The sequence below is a fragment of the Lathamus discolor genome, chromosome 3, assembly GCF_037157495.1.
Source record: "Lathamus discolor isolate bLatDis1 chromosome 3, bLatDis1.hap1, whole genome shotgun sequence".
NCBI classification, from domain to species: Eukaryota; Metazoa; Chordata; class Aves; order Psittaciformes; family Psittacidae; genus Lathamus; species Lathamus discolor.
In genome coordinates, this window is record NC_088886.1 from 44513311 (window position 1) to 44535560 (window position 22250).

The window sequence follows — 22250 nt, forward strand, 5'->3', positions numbered from 1 at the left end:
AGTCCATGGGAATTTTCTGTGCTCGACTATAAATCTGAATCAGAAAATATAGACGCTTGAATCTTGTCCCAGTGCTTTTAAGAAGGAGCCTGTACAGTGTGGATCTGCACAAGCTTCAGTTTTCACAGCTGTGCTCTGTTGTTTGGATTAGAATCAGAAGGAAGGATATTTTGAAAATTTTATGTCGGTCCTCCTGACAGTTTGGTTGAAAGGGCCTATTGAGTGTGGTACCACGTGTCTGAGAAAGTTCTGATAGCACAGACAGCTTTGGTGCCTCCTGCTAAAATGAACTGCTGGAGGGATGAGCAGCGCTGGTAAAGAGTGCTGGGTGGTTAATTTTTCTGGTAGGCAATGAAGAGTGAACTCAGCAGTGATTCCTGAGACACCTGAAGCCTGGCGATCTTCCAGCTGAGGACAAGGCACAGCGGGCAGCCCAGGCTCTGAGCCTGACCCCTTTGGAAGCTGGGCTGCTCCTGGGAACTGTGGATTTGTGATCCCGCTCCCCCAGGCTCTGCAGCACTGCCACTAAGAAAGCTGCCTGTTGGCATACGTGTTTGGGATGATGGGAGAAGCAGAGCTCTCACATTCTTGATAGAGCATCAGTGCTGAGGTCTGCAGAAGGAAAGCTGAGAGATTAACAGTTCACTTTGATAAATGTGTGTTAAATCACTCAGATTTAGAAATGTAGCCTTATCTCCATGTAGAGGGATGTGCTTTTGAATCTGTTAACTGTCACCTTGCCATTTGAGATGGCGATGTAACTTTCCAGTGGTTTATAAGGAATGTTAGGAAGCATTTGTTTGTGAGTGACTGTTTTATTTTGATCTGGTGTTTAGAGGCTCTTTTTATTGTTAAAGAGCCTGAAGCCTATGCTGGGATATGTAACATTTTCAAAGGACAACATTTTAATCTTGTACCTCTAAAATACAGAGTTGCCATAGAAGGAAGAGTTGCACAGTTTAAAAGGTTACTGGAAACCATGTATGTTCTGTTGTTGCCTTTCCCCACAAGCCTAGTGTTGTAATATTCACTTCTTTCTCTTTCTTGTAGCTTTGAGGTTGTGTGTGACTCCTTGTGCTTCCGCTTCACAATCCTGCAGCTCTTGGCTTGGTAGCAAGATACATGGTTCCAAGGGGTTACCCTCCTGCAAAGACCTGGGATTTTGTTTTCCTCAACAGCTATCACAGCTATTATGGATGGAGTTCAGATAACTTCCTTGGGGGTGTCCAGGGGGGACTGGGGCTGCCTTGTGTAGGGAATAGCACTTCAGAAATACCAGTCTTGCTACAGGGTCTGCAGAGGCAAAGGGCAGCCTTTCTGAGCATCACAGCAAGCTTGGGACCAGTCTCTAAATGAACAACATGACTGCCTCTTGTAAGCAAAGGTGATGAAAAGACTGGGCACTTCATGACAGTGAAAAATATTCACTGACGTTCTGGTTAGTTACTACTTAATTGTTCCTTTCCTGAAGCCACTCTCCCACATCCTTCCCCATGTTTAAAATGCTGACAAGTTTCAGGCTGAAGAAATGATGGAGTTCATCTCCCCTAAGAAGAGTCAGATTTGAAGAGATCATGAGCTGCAAGTGCCAGGTGAAATGACTTATGGCAAGACCTTCATCTGAAAAGAGGCATCCCAGAGTTGCAGCTTAGGGATTTCTCCCCCATGGTTGGACAAGCTCCCACTGTTTTTTTTTTTTGAGGCTGGGACTGTGCTCCAGCAGGTCAGAGCAGGGGTGCTCTGGGTCACTGAGGTTAGTATAGGTGAAGGTATCTGGGGACATTTGTCAGAAAGGCAGAATCAAGGAAAGCTTTGGACTAATGTTAAAAGTTTTGTGGAGATGCAGAGCTTCTGGGAGTAGAAGCAGCAGCTGGGGACCAGAGAGTGGTGAGCTGTGAGTGATCTGGGGTCAGGCACAGTCCAGGAGCTCTCTAGAAACCTTGCACTGAAGCAGCTCACTTCTGGTTGGCTTACATTATTTTTCAGAGGGAATTTATATTGTTTTTCCAGGTTATGATTTTTATTTCTCAACACCAGAAGTTATTCATGCTGCTTACATGATACTGGAAAAACAGTCAAATGCAGTGGGCAACGCTGGCCAGGGAAATGCCCGTACCTTGTTTGTTCTGAAGTTTACTGCCCTGGTTCTGGAAGTAACAGCCTGACCTTTCGTTCCTCTGTTATGGTCTGAGGGTGTTCTTACGTGGTTGTGGAGCTTTCCAAGATAAATGGAGTGAATGTGGTTTGGCATTTAAATCACTAATGTTGTGTCAAGCTAGAGATTTCAGAAGCTATTAATGTCTAAAGAGATGTCATTTTGTTGACTTGGGCATAAACTTTGCCCCTGTCTATATGTGGGCCTTTTTCTTGGTCCAAATTCAGCTCTCGAGGATGTTGGTATAAATTTAAATGCCATTGGTAATGCCAGTGGAGTTACTCTTTGTTTCTTTAACTCTGACTGAGAAGAAACCTAATATATTTTTAAGAGTCAAATCTTATCTGATTTGTTTTTTTTTCTTTGTTTGTTTGGGTTTTTTTTTTAAGAGTAGCTATATGCAACAAGGCTTAATGTCTAAAAGAGCTGAACTGAATATTTCTGTATGATTCTTTTTGGAAAGGGCATGTTACTGAAGTTATTCTGGACCAGGCCCTAATGCTGTTTGGATAAGGGGCTGCTATATGTCTGACAAAGGAAAGTCTCTGACACGTTGTGAGCTTGCTGTCTGCTTGCATAGGTGAGGGGGGAAAACTGCTATACAAAATACTTATGGAAGTGTTAGTAAGCCTCACAGTCGCATGGTTTCTCCCCTCTGCAAAGGGAAAGAGAGTGTGGGTCCCTTGCAGGAGGGTCACTGCACGGCTGTGCTGGCTGCCCTGGTAGCAGTCTCTGAGCATCACTGGCTGTCAGCTTCAGTGCCCCATGGTGCCTGCAGACACGGCCCAGCACAGTGTGCAGCCTGCGCCCAGCTTCAGAATATGTTCAGTTTTCAGCTGAAAACCATAATTGTATTTGTGAATTCAGTCTGTTTCTGAGGCCTTTTTTTATTTTCATATTTTCCTGTGAAAACTTTATTCTAGGGGTTTAAAATGCCCACTCTGCTTTCTATCTTTTTTCAGCAGTTCTCAGGAACAGAAAAGGGTTTATTACCTAGCAGCCATCGTTACTGAAGTTAGAGAGCAGTCTGCCTCATCCTGGGAAAAAAGCCCACATTGTTCCCATGTTTTCTTAGTCTCAAATCCATACATGGGACAACAGGAAAGTGCAGTCATATTCTTCCCTATTAGCCCAAAATCTATCTAGTGATTTTATATATAATAATATATATACTATATAATATATATAAATTTTTAAACAGCTTTCTGGTCTCTTTACTGAGCTTTAAAACTTGGTATAAACCTGGGTAAAATCAGACTGAAACATTTGCTTTAAAATGACCTAGTCTTTACAGTGCCATACTGGTACCATACCTGACTTTCCATACCTGAGTTTGAGGAGTCAGATAATGAATTTAATCACTGTTACTCATCGCAACTGTGTTGCAGAGCCATCAGTGCAGAGCTGTTCTGCTGTGTAATACAGTTTCCAGAAAAATTAGTCTTTGTAGCATCCCAGTTACTAGGTGTCAACAGGCAGTAGAGCAGTTCCATTTAAGTCGGAGTTTTAATAGAGCCCCTTTATTAGGACTCTCTAGCTAAAGGAGCAGGTAAAGACTCCTTTCACAGTGCTAGTGGGATCAGCTGGCCAGGGAGGGAGCAGGGCAGTTGGGACTGTTCCAGGAGACTTGGCCACTATTTTGCAATGGGAACAAACTGACACAGAACAACTTGTCCGTCTATTGGAGGTGTGGAGGAATGATTTAGGAGCATATCATCGCCTCCGTAATATAATCAGTTTTTCCACTGTGAAAGAGGTGATTGCAGCGCCCCCAGTGCCAAGGTGACGTGCACTGGATCCTCTGTGCAGTGACGTTATCCTGGTGAGCAGAGGGCGTGATGCTGTCTGCACCAGAATAACGCCACTTGCTTTGCCTGGGTGATTCACAATACTTGGCATTGTTGTCACATTCTTTGGCCCTTCTAATCCTTCCTGTATGTATGGACATGAGCAGGGTACAGAGATGCTGAAGTCCAGATCTCCAGTGGGGCAGGGAGTATGGCTGGCAGCACACACTGCTGTAGAGACTTGGGCTCTGATCTTGTGCTCTGTAAAATTATTATGTACATAGTGGTTCGTATGGGTCCAGCCTTTGAACCAGGCTTTGGAAGAATTTGGAGGCAGGCTGTGTCACCCAGTGCCTTCAATTGCCTGCCTGCCTTGATAGACCTGACTAGGAGCTAATGAGCTCTATAGCAGGAGACTGTGTAGTAAATGCTGTGCAGTGTCTCACTGCTGGGGCTGGTTATTGCATGTGGTGGCTTACTGCATCCTGTGTAGAGATCCAAGGTTTGCTCTAGGAAATAGTTAATGCTGTTCTGCTTTGTACACCTGGAGGTCAAAAGGGAATGTGGTTTTTCTAGCTGATCGTCGTCTCTTGCAAACTAATTGTTAAGTAAAATAAAGCAAAGAGAAAGCATGTGGAGTCTGGCCAGTGCTTAGTAATGTCTGAACCAGCTCCTCTCCAATGCAGGATTATTCCTCAGACTTTATTTTACTGAACTTTTGTGGGATTTTGAAGTTTTACCCTGTGTAGCTTATCTTAACTTTCACTGTGTGGTTGTTGTTCTTTGTGTTTGGGTTGCGTTTGTTTGTTTGTTTGTTGTTTCTTTTTCCCTAGGCCAGTGGGTGAGTAAAAAGCATTATTTTAAACAGTGGATGCGGGATTAATATCATGTTAACCCTGTGTTAACCCCTAAGACTATGTGTTTATTAGTATATTTATTCTTGTATTTTTGGTATGTAGCTACAGATATGTGGAAGGATTAATGCTAAATTGTTAGCACTTGGTACTCGGTTTAAGTAAAATGAGTTTGTCAGTCTGCTTTTCTTTTTCTTTTTCTTTTTTTTTTTCTTAGTTGGCAAGAGTATGCACAAGCAGAGATCAGATGGCCAGAGCCTCCAGAATCTTATTATCTTAATTGAAAAATGTCACCCTTTGACATTAATAAATTATTCAGCGAGTACATGATTTAATCACTGGGGAGAAACAGAATCGACACAACCATCCTTCAGTTCTAGATGATAATAATCAACTACAGCACACGGCTCTTAAGAGTTAATAGCTCTGAGCATAGGACATTATCTTTGTGTATTAGGACATCTCAATTCTATTTGTAGGACATTATTAGGACATCTCAAACTCTATTTGTAACATTTTGTTCTGGAATACCTTCACCTAATAAAGACTGGAAGGTGCACAAAGGGCATCCCCCTGTGTCTTCTGATGTTGCTTTTTGGCTTTTTATAGTCTGTAGATGTGTTGCCAGTGCTCTGCCTCTTCTTTAAAAAAAACAAAAACAAACAGTTTTGTTTCTGTTGACCATAGTTCATTTATGGGAGGAAATAAGTTGTTTAGACAATATCCGGGGATTATCCATGTATTGGACTACCACAGTAAACATGTAATTAATTCTCATCAAAATGTGCACTGTGCTCTGTGCATGGTTTTTATGGAGTCTTCTGGAAAAGAAAATATTTGTCTGTCTAAAAAGCATTTCCTACCCAGTGACTAGCTGTAAAAGAAACAGCTTGAAAATATTTCCTGGCTGAAGGAAAGGATCAGTACATACTTCTAGTTTGCTGTTGTGGTTAACTAAATCACTATGTGTTTTTGTAGTGTTTCCTCAGTTTTTCTCAGTTTTATGTACCTCATGTTAATAAACATAGGTACAGAAATAACAGTCCATCTGAGCCTGCTGCTTTGATCTTTTCATTTGCTAACACCAGTGCTGGGATTTTGTAAAGGATAATCTGAGGATTCAGGCTTGGCTTTGCTCCTGTTTGAAATCGCTGTTAAAATACTGACAACTTTGCTGCTGGATCAGGGGCCTGAGGATTGTGCCTTGGGTTTCCTCCTTATATTTTTTTATTTTTATTTTTAAAGAACTAGATCTGTGACCAAAATATAGCATTAGTGTATTGAAGGAGATAGGTGTGTAGGTGAGTGCGCCTGCTGGAGCACTCTGCGTGATATGTGTACCACACACGGGTTTGCAAGGATAAGCTGGATTTTGCCATGGGACGTGTTTCGTAGCACAGCCAGTTGACAGATGGGTTTTGATGGCCAGCTTTTCCTTTATAAACAAAAGTGTAGTGTTTATTTCTGCTTCTAAACCAGGTTGATGAAGAGCTGTTTGCAGTGCCAGGTGACATGCAGCTGTTGGTTTGTAAGGGATTAAAAGATGGGGTTTCTTTATGCTGTCAGCAAAGGAAAGTTGGGGTTGGTGATACTGGTATTTCCAGAAAATGAGAAATCAGAGGTTGCAAATTTGTCCTGCAAATTTCTGATCAGTCTCCCTGTTAATGCAAGGGTTTTGCTGTTGCTTTCTTTGCCAGCTGCAGTTCTTTATGGGCCAGTGTAGGGGCTTTAAGATGCTTTCCGGGCAGTATTTTGCTGGCAGTATTCCCTCTTAGCAAGCTGCCCTGCAAGTCCCCTGAGCTACCCATAACTCTGGAGCACGAAATTATTCCAGATTGTGAGTGCCCTTTTCCCTCTGAGTTTTCTAGTATTAGCTGTTTTCACTCCTGCCCTCTCCCGGCCACTGCTCAACAAAGCTGTGTGGTGTGTATTTCCTGACTGGGTGCTTACTGGGTGACTCTGCAGCACTGTCATTTTCTTGAGTCCCTTGGCACTAAGGTTTCAGTGTCATTTTGCTGTTGTATCCTACTGCAGATGACTGCTTACTGATCAGATTGCTTGTCTGATTTCTTTGTTGATTCCCAGCAGAGCTGTTTGCCTTCTTTCAAGTCATGTATCCCTTTAGCCTTACTCTCGTAGTCTGGGATTTCTGTAGTGCCTCATTTTCTACAGACGTGTGATCACATGTGATTTTCTGACTTAAATTGTTGTCACTTTTTTTTTCCAAGTTGGCTTTTATCTGCTACTCTTGCAGACAACAGCTAAAACTGTGATGCTGAGATGCTCAGAAAACCTGTTGGCAAACGAGATAATTCCAAAATTTGTTCATCCCTTGCACTCTTTCCGCTGTGACAGTTTCCTTACTAACAGATACGTTACTACTTTGGTTCATCAGGGGTACAAGGAAGAACTGTTAGGGCTGATGACCTCTGTGGTACCACAAGCCAGGCTAGACAACCCTAGTGGTTCTTCAGTAGCTGTGTGTTTTGGCAAAAATAGGTTTGAAATGTTTTTGAAGGCTGGGTACAGAGTGAGACCCATAAATAGATCCTGTAAACTTGCACTCCTGAGTTGCAGAACATCTCTCAGTGGGTCAGACCTAAAGACTGTGAGTTATTCATGCTGTATATATTGATATGTGAGGGCACTGCAGTGAAATTGTCACAAACTAAAACAAGCTGTGAATGGAAAAGCCATGCCAATGGAAATAAAAAGAGGGGGGCATGCCCCTAATAAATGCTGTAGTGTAATTGTTGTAAAATTATGCATGTGTTTACAGTAACAAAGGTCTCATTGCTGCAAAACTTCAGTCATATGTGTATTTTTACTTACTGTGAGCAGCCACCAGTGGCCACAGGCCTGTGCCCTGCATGGTAAGTAAGGGTCTGATTTCTTGCAGGACTTGCTAAGTATTCAGTGTTTCAATGCACATGTATCTTTTCTGGAATTGAAAACATCTTTTATTTCCTGGGCTGAGTTGGCAGCCAGCACAGAAGGCAACCCGCTTTATATTTGTCAATCCAGGGAGAAGTCCAGCTCTTGTGAGCATTTCTCATCTGTGAAGAATCTATAGAAAGTTAATTATCTCCCACTCTATTTTTTATTACTTAAATATGGCCATTCAGAGAGACATTAATTCTTTAAATATGGTGAGGAAGGCGTTAGTGAATTAAGGGTAGAGGGTTTAACACCGTGATTCCTGAAGCTTTGCTGGCAGACAGCCGCTGTTAATGGCTTGTGCTGTGTGAGGATGACTGGTCTGTCCTGGGAGGTGCTGTGGGAGCATCCCCCCTGCTGCAGACCAGCCCTGGGCAGAGAATCCTGTCCTTCTGTGCTCCCTGTGCCTCTTGGTGAGGGGATGCTGCCTGTGTGATGGAGGTTTCTTTGGGGCACTTGCAGAGGTTTTACCTGTGGACCATGATTTTTGGGGAAGCTGTGATTTAAACTATTGCTCAGTGCTGCCATCTATGCAGAGTATCTTCAGAGAGAAGAAGCGGCCTGGTCCTGCTACATGTGTTAAGCTATTCTCTTAATTTTAATTAGTCTAATTTAAGCTGTGATATATGTGTGTAAAAGTGGGCCTTGATCATTTCTGGGCTTAGGTGAAACCCTGTGATCCAGGACTGTAAATAAACCCCTGGCAGTGAGTGAATGCTGAAGGGCTTTAGAAGGATCTTTTCAGATGATTCTTGTGCCGGTGTGTGGAAAACCAGGGATGTATAAAAGGTTCCCGTTGTAGCTGAGGAAATTTTTAAAGTCTGTAATGGCACATTTTGCGATCAGATTTTCTTAATTATTAGAGTTCTACCAAGAAAAATTTCTTGCATAAATTGTGGCAGCCCATTTCACTAACTGAATACCAGTCTATTACTCTATGAACTTGATAATTAGTTTGTAATCTGTGCATAGGCATTTCATCCTGGCAGTTTTCTCACAGGGAATAATTTGCCTTTTATTTGTTGAGGGTGGTTTTTTTGGTGAAAACAGAACTCCCATTCATGATGGGCACAGCAAATGTAGTAAAACACTATCATAGCTGGGATTTGTTGTACGCTATGGATTTATGTCAAGAATGTTAATGATTTGTTTATGAATAAGTGAGCCTGTAGTATTGTGAAACAGTATCTGGCAAGGCTGCTGAATGGACATTTTAGAGCAGAGGATTCTTGAACTGAATACGCTGTAGGTATTTGTATGTCTCAAACTAGTAATAAGTAGGCTTATGGATTTTAACAGTAGTGTTTATTTAATGCATTATCATTGTCTACAGTGCTCATCTGGCATTATGTATGGGTGACTTGATAACAAGCAAAGAGGTTGTTAAGTATTTTTTAAGGGCAGTTAATCTTCTTCTAGTGGGCTTAGGTTAAAAATAAGGTTTTCTTCCAGAAAGCATCACAAAACCGTAAGCCGAACAGTGTGATGTTTGCAGTCTCGATGTGGATCAGGAAGGCACTCTGATCAGGAAGGCACAGTGTCTTGCTTGGGAGTAGCACCTACTTTGCCAGAGCCACCACTTGATTTTCCTGAGGGAATTATCACTTGGCTGTCAGTATGTTGTATGGTCCCATGCATGCACCTTTGTAATGGGGGCTTGGGAGGTGTTTACCACTTCCTTCTGATCCTTGTTTTCTTGGAAAGAAACTTACTGATGGGTAGGAGAGGTGCTTCATTCCCATATTATGTGAGTCCAAAGTCTGGTATCTCCTGTGTGTTGGGGAGTACTTGTGGGAAGTGAAAGCAGTTCCTCAAAAGAATACTTTGGGGACTAGATTATACTCCTCCCAGTTTACTAACTATTCCTTGCTTTGCCTGTTATAATTTGCATGGCTAGGGTGTAGGATCTAATCGGTGGGATATCAAATCAACTGACCAAGAACCAATGTCCAGCAGCACAAAGAGAGAGCTCTGTCACTGTTTTGGGCTCAAGTCCTTAGTCAAACCAATGTGTGACTTTTCAAGCTATGTAAACATCATAAAGTTTCAAAGAAAAAAAGAAAAAAGATTGGAATATTTATTTTCATCTGTTCTTCCTGTAATGAGTTTTATAGCTGTGTATATGGGTGCGAATGCTTAACCTGAAGAAAGGGTTGTTACTCAAGTGGAATTAATGCATTTTTAAATGTAGCTAAGCCTCTTGGAAAAACAGCAGGTAGAATCATAGAATAGTTAGGGTTGGAAAGGACCTCAAGATCATATAGTTCCAACCCCCCTGCCATGGGCAGGGACACCTCACACTAAACCTTCTCACCCAAGGCTTCATCCAACCTGGCCTTGAACACTGCCAGGGATGGAGCATTCACAACCTCCCTGGGCAACCCATTCCAGTGCCTCACCACCCTAACAGGAAAGAACTCCTTATATCCAATCTAAACTACCCCTGTTTCAGTTTTAACCCATTACCCCTTGTCCTGTCACTACAGTCCCTGATGAAGAGTCCCTCCCCAGCATCCCTATAGGCCCCCTTCAGGTACTGGAAGGCTGCTATTAGGTCCCCACGCAGCCTTCTCTTCTCCAGGCTGAACAGCCCCAACTTTCTCAGCCTGTCTTCATACGGGAGGTGCTCCAGTCCCCTGATCATCCTCGTGGCCTCCTCTGGACTTGTTCCAACAGTTCCATGTCCTTTTTATGTTGAGGACACCAGAACTGCACACAATACTCCAGGTGAGGTCTCACAAGAGCAGAGTAGAGGGGCAGGATCACCTCCTTCGACCTGCTGGTCACGCTCCTTTTGATGCAGCCCAGGATACAGTTGGCTTTCTGGGCTGCGAGCGCACACTGCTGGCTCATGTTCATTTTCTCATCGACCAGCACCCCCAAGTCCTTCTCTGCAGGGCCGCTCTGAATCTCTTCTTTGCCCAATCTGTAGCTGTGCCTGGGATTGCTCCGACCCAGGTGTAGGACCTTGCACTTGTCATGGTTGAACTTCATAAGGTTGGCATCAGCCCACCTCACAAGTGTGTCGAGGTCCCTCTGGATGGCATCCCTTCCCTCCAGCATATCAACCGGACCACACAGCTTGGTGTTATCGGCAAACTTGCTGAGGGCGCACTCAATCCCACTGTCCATGTCAGTGACGAAGATGTTAAACAAGACCAGTCCCAACACCGATCCCTGAGGGATACCACTCGTTACCGGTCTCCAGCCAGACATCGAGCCATTGACCACAACTCTTTGTGTGCGGCCATCCAGCCAGTTCTTTATCCACCGAGTGGTCCATCCATCAAATTGATATCTCTCCAATTTAGAGACAAGGATGTCATGTGGGACAGTGTCGAACGCTTTGCACAAGTCCAGGTAGATGACATCAACTGCTTTACCCTTATCCATCAATTCTGTAGCCCCATCATAGAAGGCCGTCAAATTGGTCAGGCAGGATTTCCCCTTAGTGAAGCCATGCTGGCTGTCACCAAGCACCTTGTTGTTATTCATGTGCCTTAGCATGCCATCCAGGAGAATGTGCTCCAAGATTTCACCAGGCACAGAGGTGAGACTGACTGGTCTGTAATTCCCCGGGTCTTCCATTTTCCCCTTCTTGAAAATGGGGGTTATATTTCCCTTTTTCCAGTTGTTGGGAACTTCACCTGACTGCCATGATTTTTCAAATATGATGGCCAGTGACTTAGCAACTTCATTCGCCAGCTCCTTCAGGACCCGCGGATGGATTCCATCAGGTCCCACGGACTTGTGAGCGTTCAGATTATTAAGATGGTCTCGAACCAGATCCTCTCCTACAGTGGGCCCAAGGTCTTCATTCTCACAATCCCTGCGTCTACCTTCTAAGACCTGGGTGGTGCAGTCAGAGCCTTTGCCAGTGAAGACCGAGGCAAAGAAGTCATTCAGAACCTCAGCCTTCTCCAAATCCTGTGTAGCCAGTTCTCCCGAAAGCTTCCTCAGGGGGCCTATGTAGTCCCTAGTCTTTTATTTGCTACGTACCTGTAGAATCCCTTCCTGTTATCCTTAAAAGAAGATGATGTCTTTATTGTTGTAGCAGGAAGCTTTGTCATGTGACTTCATGCACCATAGGCAGCTGAGCCCAAAATTAAGGGAGTTCAGAGGTGGGTTTGGGAAGTGTAAGAGGCAGTTAGCAGTGTGCATCCAGGCTGCTGTGTGAGGCATGACTAACCCCTGCCTGATAAATTATGGCATTTCTTGAAATAGTGTCTTGTACTTTCTAATGAGCTGGGCTATCAGCTCTGCATCAGTGGATGGTTAAAATGAAGCAAGAATTGCTTTAACATTAAAACTTTGCCTGGGGGACTTCTCTAAGAAATTAAGTGAATATAATACAGTAAGACAACCTCACTTCTTTGCTGTGCTGTTTTTCATACTGAGTGTGGTTTTGAAAGTTGAAACATGTACAGATGGAAAGTAAAGTTCAAATGGGAATGGATTTGGAAGCCATGCAGTGTTCTCTCCCTTTGAACATGGATAGGGAAGAGAGGTAAGACACAATTTATTGAGATGCAACTTTTATAGAAACATTGGATTTCCTCTAAGTACAGTTTGATTGTGTGCCAAATGGAAAAGAGGCTGAAGCCAGAGCACTTCGTGTGCCGAACTGGAGAAGAATCTCTTCCAAACTGAATGGGTTAGGGAAAAATGAGCCTTGTATTGCTTGTTCCTTCTGCTGTGTATGCACACATAAAGCTAAAGATAACCACCTCCTATGACAATGATGATGAAGCAGCTGTAGGGGGCATTTGGGCCATTTACAATCTAACCTTCTATGGGGCAGCAGCACCCTGGGAAATTTTTATGCAGCTTAGGGCAGATGGCATGGGTTGCCATAGGTAGCCCTGCCAAGTTACCCTGAGATTTAACCCTGCATCCTATGTGTTATTTCTTCAATGGTGCATGTATTGCTTATGCCTTTTTCAAAATTGTCTCCTGTTTCTTGCCCCAGGTTGTCTTGTCTGAGATGGTATTTTAGCAAATAAATACTGCTATTTATTTGCATGTTACTCCCATTGTCCAATACGTCAGCGTGCATTCAGGGAGGAAGGCAAGAGGGAAACTGTACTACAGCTGATGAACTAATTTGTTTTCTAGATAGATGCTTGCTCTCTTTTCCCATTCACATACGTACCGCACCATTAAACACTGTTAAATATTGTCAGCTTCACAGTAGAGTGCATTTGTGATTTGTCTACCATGTAAGCAGAAAAGGCAATCCCAAATCTGCTTCAAAAGGGGCTTTACTCTGCTGGGTTGGGAATATCAGTGGTAGTGACCAGAGTCTGTTAATTTCTGACTATAATGGTGGTAAAACATGAAAGTGGAAGTGCTTTGGTCATAGGGCAGGAGTTGGAACTAAACACTTTTCTACAGATGCCTCAGGGAAAATGGATTATAACCACAGCCCTGTTTCATGTGCCAGTTGAAGCTGGTTTCCTTTTAGTCTTTATACTAGTGATGGAGCACTTAATGGATTATTATGCTTTTCAAATAATTTCTAACCTTTACTTCAACAAATTAATTCTGGTTAAAAATCAGTGTTTAAGCAGATGCACTTATAGATTTTGTGTTGTGCCACAGTCAAAACCCCTGGTCATCCTTGATGGGTAACTACTGCATACACTGCCTGGCTTGAACAACAGAAAATGTTGGTAGTTTGTGTTCCTGTTTCTGCAGGGAGATACTGTAGCTCTTCAACCTGTGATTTTTCTCTGTTATGCTCATTGTAGTGTGTATGACACTGAGTTGCATGTGATATCCAACCAACATTTAAAGATGGGAAAAAGCAAAACTTGGAACACTTCAGTTATGGTGGTTGCTGGATTGTACCCAGGAGGGAACAGGCGTTGTTGAATGATCAAAGGTCTCCTGCACTCATCAGCTGCTCAGAATGGAGCAGACATGTTTATCTAGCTGATTGTCTTGTAAAACTGTAGAATTGGCTTGTGCAAATAGCTGTGCATGCAAAACTTGATGGATGTTATTTCAGAGGATTTTCTAACGTCATTTGAAAATCTGTTCAAGACAGAGAACCTGGGATCCAAAATTGAATAAAAATCAAACAAGGAAACCTTCTTCTCCTTAAAGCCATCTAATACTGAAAATAGTGTAGTTGGATTAAAGGTCAGAGCAGAATTAGCAGTAATAAATTAACATGGAGTTAAAAGTCCCCTCTCAGATTCTGTGACTTCAGTTAACAGTTTGCACAGACTTTTTACTTCTGAGGTTATCTGTTTCAAGCTTTGCTGCTGGATTAAAACGTCACACTTTTGCTTTCTTGTAAATAATGGTAATATTTGGAAAGCAAGAAAACAGCCCTCTGTCATCTAGCTCAGAATCAGCCCTCAGGAAGAGAAGTGTTTGTTTTGGGCATTTAGGTCTGACTGCCCTCTGACTTCCCAAGTGGAGACCTAAAAGCAGAGCCTGATTTTGTGCCCACAGGGAACGTTTTGTGCTGAGTGTTCTTGACTAATGTGTAGGTAGAGATGCTATGCAGTGGGCAGTCCTGAAGATCTCAGCAGCCGATGGAAATGAAAATGAAAACTGATGGAAGTGAGTGGTGATGAGACAGAAGTCTTGTGTAGCTGTTGCATTGTTCCCTGTATACCATGTAGCTTTACTGAGAGAAGCCCTCCACTGCAGTTCCTCTATGATGGTGGTGCTCCATCTGAGTAATTGGCCTGGATGATCCTAGCTCAGGGGTTGGTATTTACTTTAATTGCTTCCTAAATGATCCTTGCTTTGCAAAGGTAAGAAACAGGAATAAATCCTGTGAGCTAGACAGTTACTTTCCCTAGAAGTATTTGTGGAAGGAAACTTGCCCCATTCCCTTAAAAAGTCTTCTACGTATTCTTTTTCCATTACAGAATTGTGTCTGGCTAATACAGAAGTGGCATTGGAGTTTCATATTGAATCCATCTGCCTCGTATTTGCTCTTGGGCTTCCCCTCACCCCCCTTTTCGGCCATATTACTGTCATTGACATAACTTAGTTCAGCTTGCCAATTTTTTTGTCAGACCTGTATGGACATTATATATGCAAATAGCTATAAGTGTAAAAAAGTATAAAAAATTAATTATAATGTCGATAACCCTTATGCTTAGTGGTCAGAACGTAAATAACAAAAACTGCAAATCTGGGCAGAGGCATGTTGTAAAAAACATTGTCACAAGATTAAGCTGTAGAAGACACATTTTTGCCTGTTAATCTACTGGATTTATTTTGACAATTATGTATTTGTGGTGGTGGTTGTCAAAGTAGAATTTTTAACAGTCTTGGTATAATTATAGAAGACTGAATTTGTAAAGCTGCTCAAACATTTTTGCATCACAGTTATGTGGGTTTTTTCAGCCAAATACATGTTTTTTTTATAATTAAATATTAGTCTTGAAACTTTTTTTTTTTCCCCAGAGGAATGACCAATTGGCATTCCCAAGATTAAATACTTCAATATCTTATCAGAAGCCCCTAAATTCTTTCACTCCCTTCTCTTTCAGGGTAAATAATTTATATTTCAGATGCATCAAGTCTGATAAAAGTCACCTTGTTAACATCTCCTGTAGAATTACAGTCCTGTGTGCTTTGAGAGATGCTGAAATAACCACATCAGTAAAGCTTCTAAATTAAATTGAATGGGGCAAAGGAAGAAGACAGTGGGGAAATGCTGGGCAGGCAGCTCATTTATATTGATTTTGTTGGTTCTTTCACGTATGTTTAACTAGCTGTGCAATGCAGATATAGTGGAGACCGTAGCTGTCATGGCTATTCAGAATACTTCGATCATGCTGTGTTACAGGAACATACATTAGATCTGCATCTGGAGAAGTTCAGGGCCTTAAGAGCCCAGGCCCTTTTTCCTGGATGTTGATGTTCTGTATTATTGAAGTTCTCCTAAGCCTGAAACAACGTTAAAATATTGTTTGCAGTAATTGTCAGGGTTTGCACCAGGAAACATTTAATAATAATAATAATGATAAAAACACCTCCCATGTACATTCCTGTTTCTCCTGCAAATTCATTTCTCGAAGTTGAGCCAAACTTGTTTTTTTTCAACAGAAAATTATTTAAATTGTGAAGTGGCTGAGAATGGATGGTATTTAAGGTGGTCAGGAATCAATGGAGGGAAAAAAGGTTGAGACTGTACTGAGTAAAAGGATGTTCCTCTGTTGCTTTGGGGGATTGTTTATTCTTCTGCTGTTTTCTGTGTGGAAAATCTACAAGTCATTGTGTTGGACAAAGTTTCGAGCAGAGTGGACAAAAGTGAGAGTATAATTACTAGAAAAAGAGGAAGTAGCTTTCACAGCGTAAGGAGATTGAATGATAATGCTTGTACAGGCCTGAAGTCTTCCAATTTTGCTGGTCTTGCTGGAAGGCAACACTTGGATAGTTTTGAGCTCTTCTGTTTTCTGCAGTTAAACAGTTTAGCATCTCCATCACTTGATGCTCCTCGTTTCATTGCTGACTCAATTATAAAACTGAAATAGCAATTAAGTTAGTACCTTGAAAAGTAGTAGTAATTCTTCATGTAGTAGCACATGTAAAGCAGCAGTAAAGATGAGTAAAGTTCTGTTCCTGTTGAACTTCAGATTTGTTTTGCCACAGATTTCTGTGGAAGCAGGGATGGGTTTTTTTCATGGCATATGGGATTCCTAAAGACTGGGATTTGGTTATGAATGAGCACGTGTTTCCAGAGTGGAATTATTTCAGTTTGTTTAATCAATTGCGGATTCCTCCAGAGTGACGCTGCAGCGCCTGTGTGAGGAGCTAGCTCTTTTTAATTGGTCCCATATGTAGTGGCAGATAGTATATTAACCATGCCTTGGGGGAATAAGGGCATCTGGTTGGATCTCATGGTGCATATTTTATTTATTTTCTGGAGGGATTTGCTTTTGTTTTTTTCTTCGTTCTAAGAACTGTAGATATGAATACATGTGTATAAGCACTAGCATTTTGAAACTTTATACCCAGCTGAGGGATTAGTTAAGCTTCTGCAAAATTGTATGGACTTTGCTGACAAGTAAAGAAGAAGAAACTGAGGTTTTACCTCCAGAGAAGCTGGAGTTTCTGAGTATGTCTGGGTTTGGGCACTTAAATTGCGGGAACTTGGAAGCTTAATCTCCCTTCTTGCCGAGCACTAAGGAACTTGTCCTTTGAAAATCAGAGAAATGGAAACATCAGAAAAGCTTAGTTACTTTGAAAAACCTTGAAAACACCATGCAGGTTTAACCTCTATAACTGGAGGATGTGGATATGACAGGGCTGTCCTGTCCGCGGGTGCCTTAGCTTAGCCCCAGCAAAGGGCAACGCTCTCCTCAGCCACTTGACTCATTCTCCACTGGAAAAAAAGAGAGCGATTTTGCATCTGGCTGCTTTGGCTCAGTTTAACCAGTAGGGTAGTTGCAGGAGAAGCGGGAATGTAAATGAGTTGGTTTGATTTTCTTTTGTAAAGGTTCCTTGGTACAAATCCTGTCAATTATCCAACTCTTGAGCTTTGCTGAATTAATGAGATGCTTTGTAGAAGAGTATTTTTGATCACTTTCTATAGGCTTCCTTATTCCTGATGTAGGCTCTCTGATGAGCTACTTTTATTCACAGCTTTGAGTAGTGGAAAGACCTACCATGTGAAGTCCCCCTGGGAATAGTGGTTATGCAGTTGCATTGCAGTGGGACCCAGTTTTTCTCTGTATCTTGCATCACCTGCTCAGAAGTTTGCATAGATATAAATCCTGGCAGAGTTCCCTCATGCTGAATAATTTGCTGGTGGAGGCATGAAAGGAGTAATACTGCACGACATTAAATGCCTGTGAGTGTAGTTAGGCCTGGGAAAGTCTCCTTGGGGAAGGTACATGTGATGCGCTAGCAGTGCTAGCCAATCATAGTTCCTCTGGAGATGCTCTGAAGCTTGTGCTGATGCTGCTCATGCCGATGTGTGGAGAGAGGGAAGGCTGAAACCATCAGGCTTCTTTGCTTTCTGCAGGGTTTTGGGGGGATGCCCTCTGATGGAAGCTTTCCAAAATGGCTGACTTGCTGAAGAAGTAGATCTGTTCACTTAGAGATGGCTTGTGTCCGTGGGAAGTAAGAGGACTCCTTCCCCAAGACCCTCAGGAATGCTTGCTTAAATCCTGGAGGTGTTTCAGACCTGGAAAAGGCAGTGCTGTAAATCAGCATCAAAGACCTCAGTGATAAAATGGATGGCTTTAGAGGAAGGAGTGGGTTCTCATTATCTTGTAGCTGTAAATAGAGTAATTCATTAGACCAGAAGTTAATTTGGTTTATATTTAAGCAATACATTAGCTTTTTTCTTTCTTTTCTTTTTAATTTTTTTTTTCCAGATTTTTTACCCTTTGTTTCTGTATGGTGTTTGGCACAGTGATACCTTTAGCAAATAATCGGTACAAATTCCCTGTTCGTAACAGGCACCTATGTCATCCAGTCTCAGAGAACACGTCTTAGAAAGGGAAGAGAGAGGTCACTGAAATACATAACTAAACAAGTTACTGATTCATGGCAAAAACTGAAGAAGAGTGAGAGAGTGAAATGCTAGTTTTGAAAGGGCTGTATTAGGGAATGCTGTGGCTGTCTGGCAGGTATTGTATGAGATGGGCTTGCTCTGCCAGGCACAGAGTGAGGAGAAAGAACTTTTTAAAACATCCTCTGACACAGAAATTATTGGAAAGCCTCCAAGAGCAAATTGAAAACGCAACAGCCGCCTTCATGCTGCAGGATTCCATTGTTTTAATATTGGGCCAACTACACCAAATAATACATCTACTGGAAACTCATGTTAGGGGAAGAATATGTTGGAAAGCAGCTAAGGGGTCAGCTCAAAATCAAAGTGAATGAACTTGACATATCTGTGCTGCTGCGTGTGCTATTTTGTTCTTTTTCTTCGTGTCAGTTCCCATTTCTAATTTATTTCCACTCTTCTTTTTTTTTTTTTTTTTTGTTAACCATTTGTCTTGTCTTGGGCTTGTATCTCGACTGCCCATTTGTCCTGAAAAATGCTGGGGCTGATAAATACCTCTGCTTGCACAGAGAAATTCTGGCATATTGGTACTTTCGAAATTGTAACCTGGTTTAAAATTCGAGGCTTGCATACAGACACAATGCTTTTGGGGAGGTACTGCTGCTCTGGTGATGAGAAGATGAACAGCAGATAATGGGGATGACTTTAGCTTCCTTTAGTGCTGTGTAACGGAGCTGTGCTTCCCAGGCAGATCTTGGTTGCTGAACTTCGCAGTGCAGTTTGAAAACCAGCATCATCAGGGATGGGATGGAAGAAAAAGGCAGTTGTTACTGCAAGTATAAATGATATTTACATTTATAAATGTAAATATAAAATGTATATATAAAATATAAATCTAAATATCAATGAGATTTGCAATGATTGCATTTAATAAAATACACAACAAAGCTATCTTAATTGGGTTTGGGTGGCATGGAAGCTGGTTCAGTTGTGATAAAGTTACTAAAATTTGAGAGTTAACACTGATTTCTGGGGCCAAAAGTTTGGAAAGCAATTATTTATGAGAGCAGTTCAGTTGATACATTGGTGAAAATTATTATGTTTTATTTCTGTTGATGCTAAAAAAAATATTATGGTATAAAATATATGCCATGAGCATCAGATGTGGGAAACTACAACTCATTTAAAAATGTATTTAACAGTCATCAGAAGATAATAAACTGTAAAAACCCAAATCCAAACAGACGTATTTAGATGCTCATGTTCTATCCATATGCCTAATTTCTACTGAAATAATGGACTGGGAATTTAGGTACTGTAACATAGAGACTGATCAGAGAACTTTTTATTGTAGTACTGTCATTTCTTTTACCTCCTCCAAAGACATTTTAGGGAGGTCTTATTTTATATTCATGACTATGAGTGTCCTGAAATACTGACTTCTCCTTACTCGAATGTGAATCTCTGTAATGGGACTTCAGGTTTTGAGCAATTATGGCTAAATTGGAACTAGTCTCTGAATATCCTGTATATTCAGATTTGCTTAGGTTGGGGGGTTTAGTGTGGCTGAGTGTAGAGAGATGTTAGAGGATCAGTCATGAAAATCTCATCTGGCTCTGAAGTTCCCCGCAGTTTGGAGGGTGTTTGTATCTGGGATTGTGTTTTGTTTGGGCAGTGATCCTGCTGATTGGAATCGCATAAGCTTGGCAACAGAACGGAGGCATCCAGCCAGAGCAAACTCAAAGTACACAGGGTCTGAGAACAAAACGTTTCACATGAATTAAATTGTGAGGAAACAGAAATTCTTTAAACTTGTAAGAAAACAAGGCAATGTGAGCATCATCATAAAGGCAGCTGTGTGATCAGGCCTGTTGATAGGGAGCGCAAGTTTTATTTGTGAAATCTTGACAGTGGTGTGCTTTTTAAGAAATACATCTTAACAGTGCAGGAAGAAGAATATTTCTCAAGAAAATGGTATTTGAGTGAGATGGAATAACTCTCATACTTGCACGCAAAGATCCAGTGGCATCTTTGCTGAAAGGCTTTTTGACACCCAACTGTTTTTGATTTCATCAGTAACATACACTGCAGTTGGTCTTGCCATTCTAATAATGTTCCCTGTGTCCTTGCTATGCTTTTCTGTCTTCAGAGTCCCCCTTTCTTTCATCTGTCTTTTTTTTTCTGTATATTATTGGTTTTTCCATCAGAGCTTTGTCCTCAATGCCTTGTTATGGTCAGTAATGGCAGAAGTCCTGGAGGGTCTCTGTGTCTGGTAGTAGGCAGCGTTACTTGCATCCAATTGGGTGCTGCCTCTCCTGGCACTTTCCCCAGTCTTGCACCTTGCTTGCTCTGATGCTGTTTTCTGCTTGGTCATACAGACTTGAGTTTACCCATGCAAATGTGATTACTTTTTTTCTGTGCCAAAACTCTCCCTCTGACCCCTCTGATCTCTCTTCTATGCTATCTGGTGAGGGTTGGTATGAGCAGGGGGACATGAGGGGAGAAATGGTGGCAAGCACTGGTTCAGTTCTGATGTACAACTATACAGGCATACTGAGTTGTGCCAAGCTGTGCCATGGGCCTGCCCGAGTTCCTCTACTTCCAGAATGTGTCACAGGTTGTTTGCAGGCAAGTCTGTCTCACCGTTGTGCCTGCTGCCATTTTGTTGTGATTGAGAGACATGATTTCAGACATAATTATCTGTTTTTTCACCTAAATAGCATCTGTTACCTGAAAGAGATTGAAGAGATTGGGTTTGATAGGCTGGCAAAATACAGCTCTCGACATGCTAGATAAGATAAACTTTTTATAACCAGATTTCTGGAGCTGGATTGGTTTCAAGAAGATTACTTGGGTTCAGATCTGCTTGAGAATAAAGAGTCTTGACGTGATATTGGATTTGTGCATGCCAGTCAGTTTTGTGTTATAGAGCAGGTGGCTGATGAGATGATTTCTGACTCTGATAAGTGCTTCCATCCCCTCCATTGAGGGTTTTATTGTAGTGTTCAGTACCGTGTTTATATGAACTGCTAGTTAGGGATAAATACAGTAAAAAAATATGGGGGAGGGAAAGTATTTAAACTGTATTAGCAATATTTTATTAACAAGAAATGGATCAGATGTGACATCTGTACTGGATAACATTTGCTTTAAACAAAACAAAGCCTTGAAATGGATTGGTTTTCGTATGTGTCAGAATTCTTGGGCTTGGGATGGCGTGGTCCTCGGGTCACAGCTGTGCTCATGTCACTGATGATGTAACCATATTGCTAAAGCACTGCTATGTTGTCATCTCTGATCATGAGTAAAAGAGTGGTCTTGTAGCTACAGACTGGATACACTGGTAGTCAAATTCCACTGGGAACAGGAGAAAAGGGACATTTGGACATTCTAAAATTCTCCAGCAGTTCATTGCACTTGGTTTTGTCTTTCACTTTCTCCTAGGCTGCTGTGGGATGCTGGTGAGAAGTTTTGGTTTCAGTCCAGAACTAAATGGATTTCAAAGGCAGAGGAAGTACTTGCACTGAAGTAGTAAAGTATAGAGGTTGTTTGCTGGGGACTGATCTCTTGCTGATGCTTTAATGTGGATTTCATCTGGGAAGTCCTTTGTAGGTGTTGTAGAAGGGTGAGTTGCCCAGACAACTGCTTCTCATTCTGGCAAACTGCTCTTTCAGAGGCTTTGAAGTATTAGAATAACTGGTTTTCACAAGTCAACATAGTATCATTTTGGGGTTTGCATTCAATGTGTGTCTTTGGCAAAATTTGGCCACATACAAGTCATATCTGGAAACAATTAGGACAGTTTATGCAGTTTTGTCTTGGTTGTAATGCTGATATTAAGAGATGGGGGCTGAGAGCTTGTCCCAAAAGGTGCTGAAGACTGTTAACGTTCGCAATACCACAGCCCGATTAGCCTTTAAACTGTGTTCATTTTGGTCATCCCCTATTGCTGGATTACAGATTACGTTTCCCCTCTTTCTTGACAGTTACTTTTATATTCACATCCAATATATAAGCCTTTCTTAAATTTA

General features: G+C 41.8%; 1 protein-coding gene across 5 annotated transcripts in view; it reads left to right on the forward strand.

The window, feature by feature from the left end:
• PID1 (phosphotyrosine interaction domain containing 1) overlaps nt 1-22250 on the forward strand; it is a 91984-nt gene that overhangs the window by 9299 nt on the left and 60435 nt on the right. Inside the window, exon 1 of one of the 5 annotated variants that reach the window (XM_065674958.1) lies at nt 21824-21844. The exons of the other annotated variants lie outside the window; for them this stretch is intronic. The gene's annotated coding sequence lies outside the window, so the exon portion shown is untranslated. Of the gene's footprint in view, nt 1-21823; nt 21845-22250 lie in introns of those variants that run through there. 5 annotated transcript variants of the gene reach the window in all.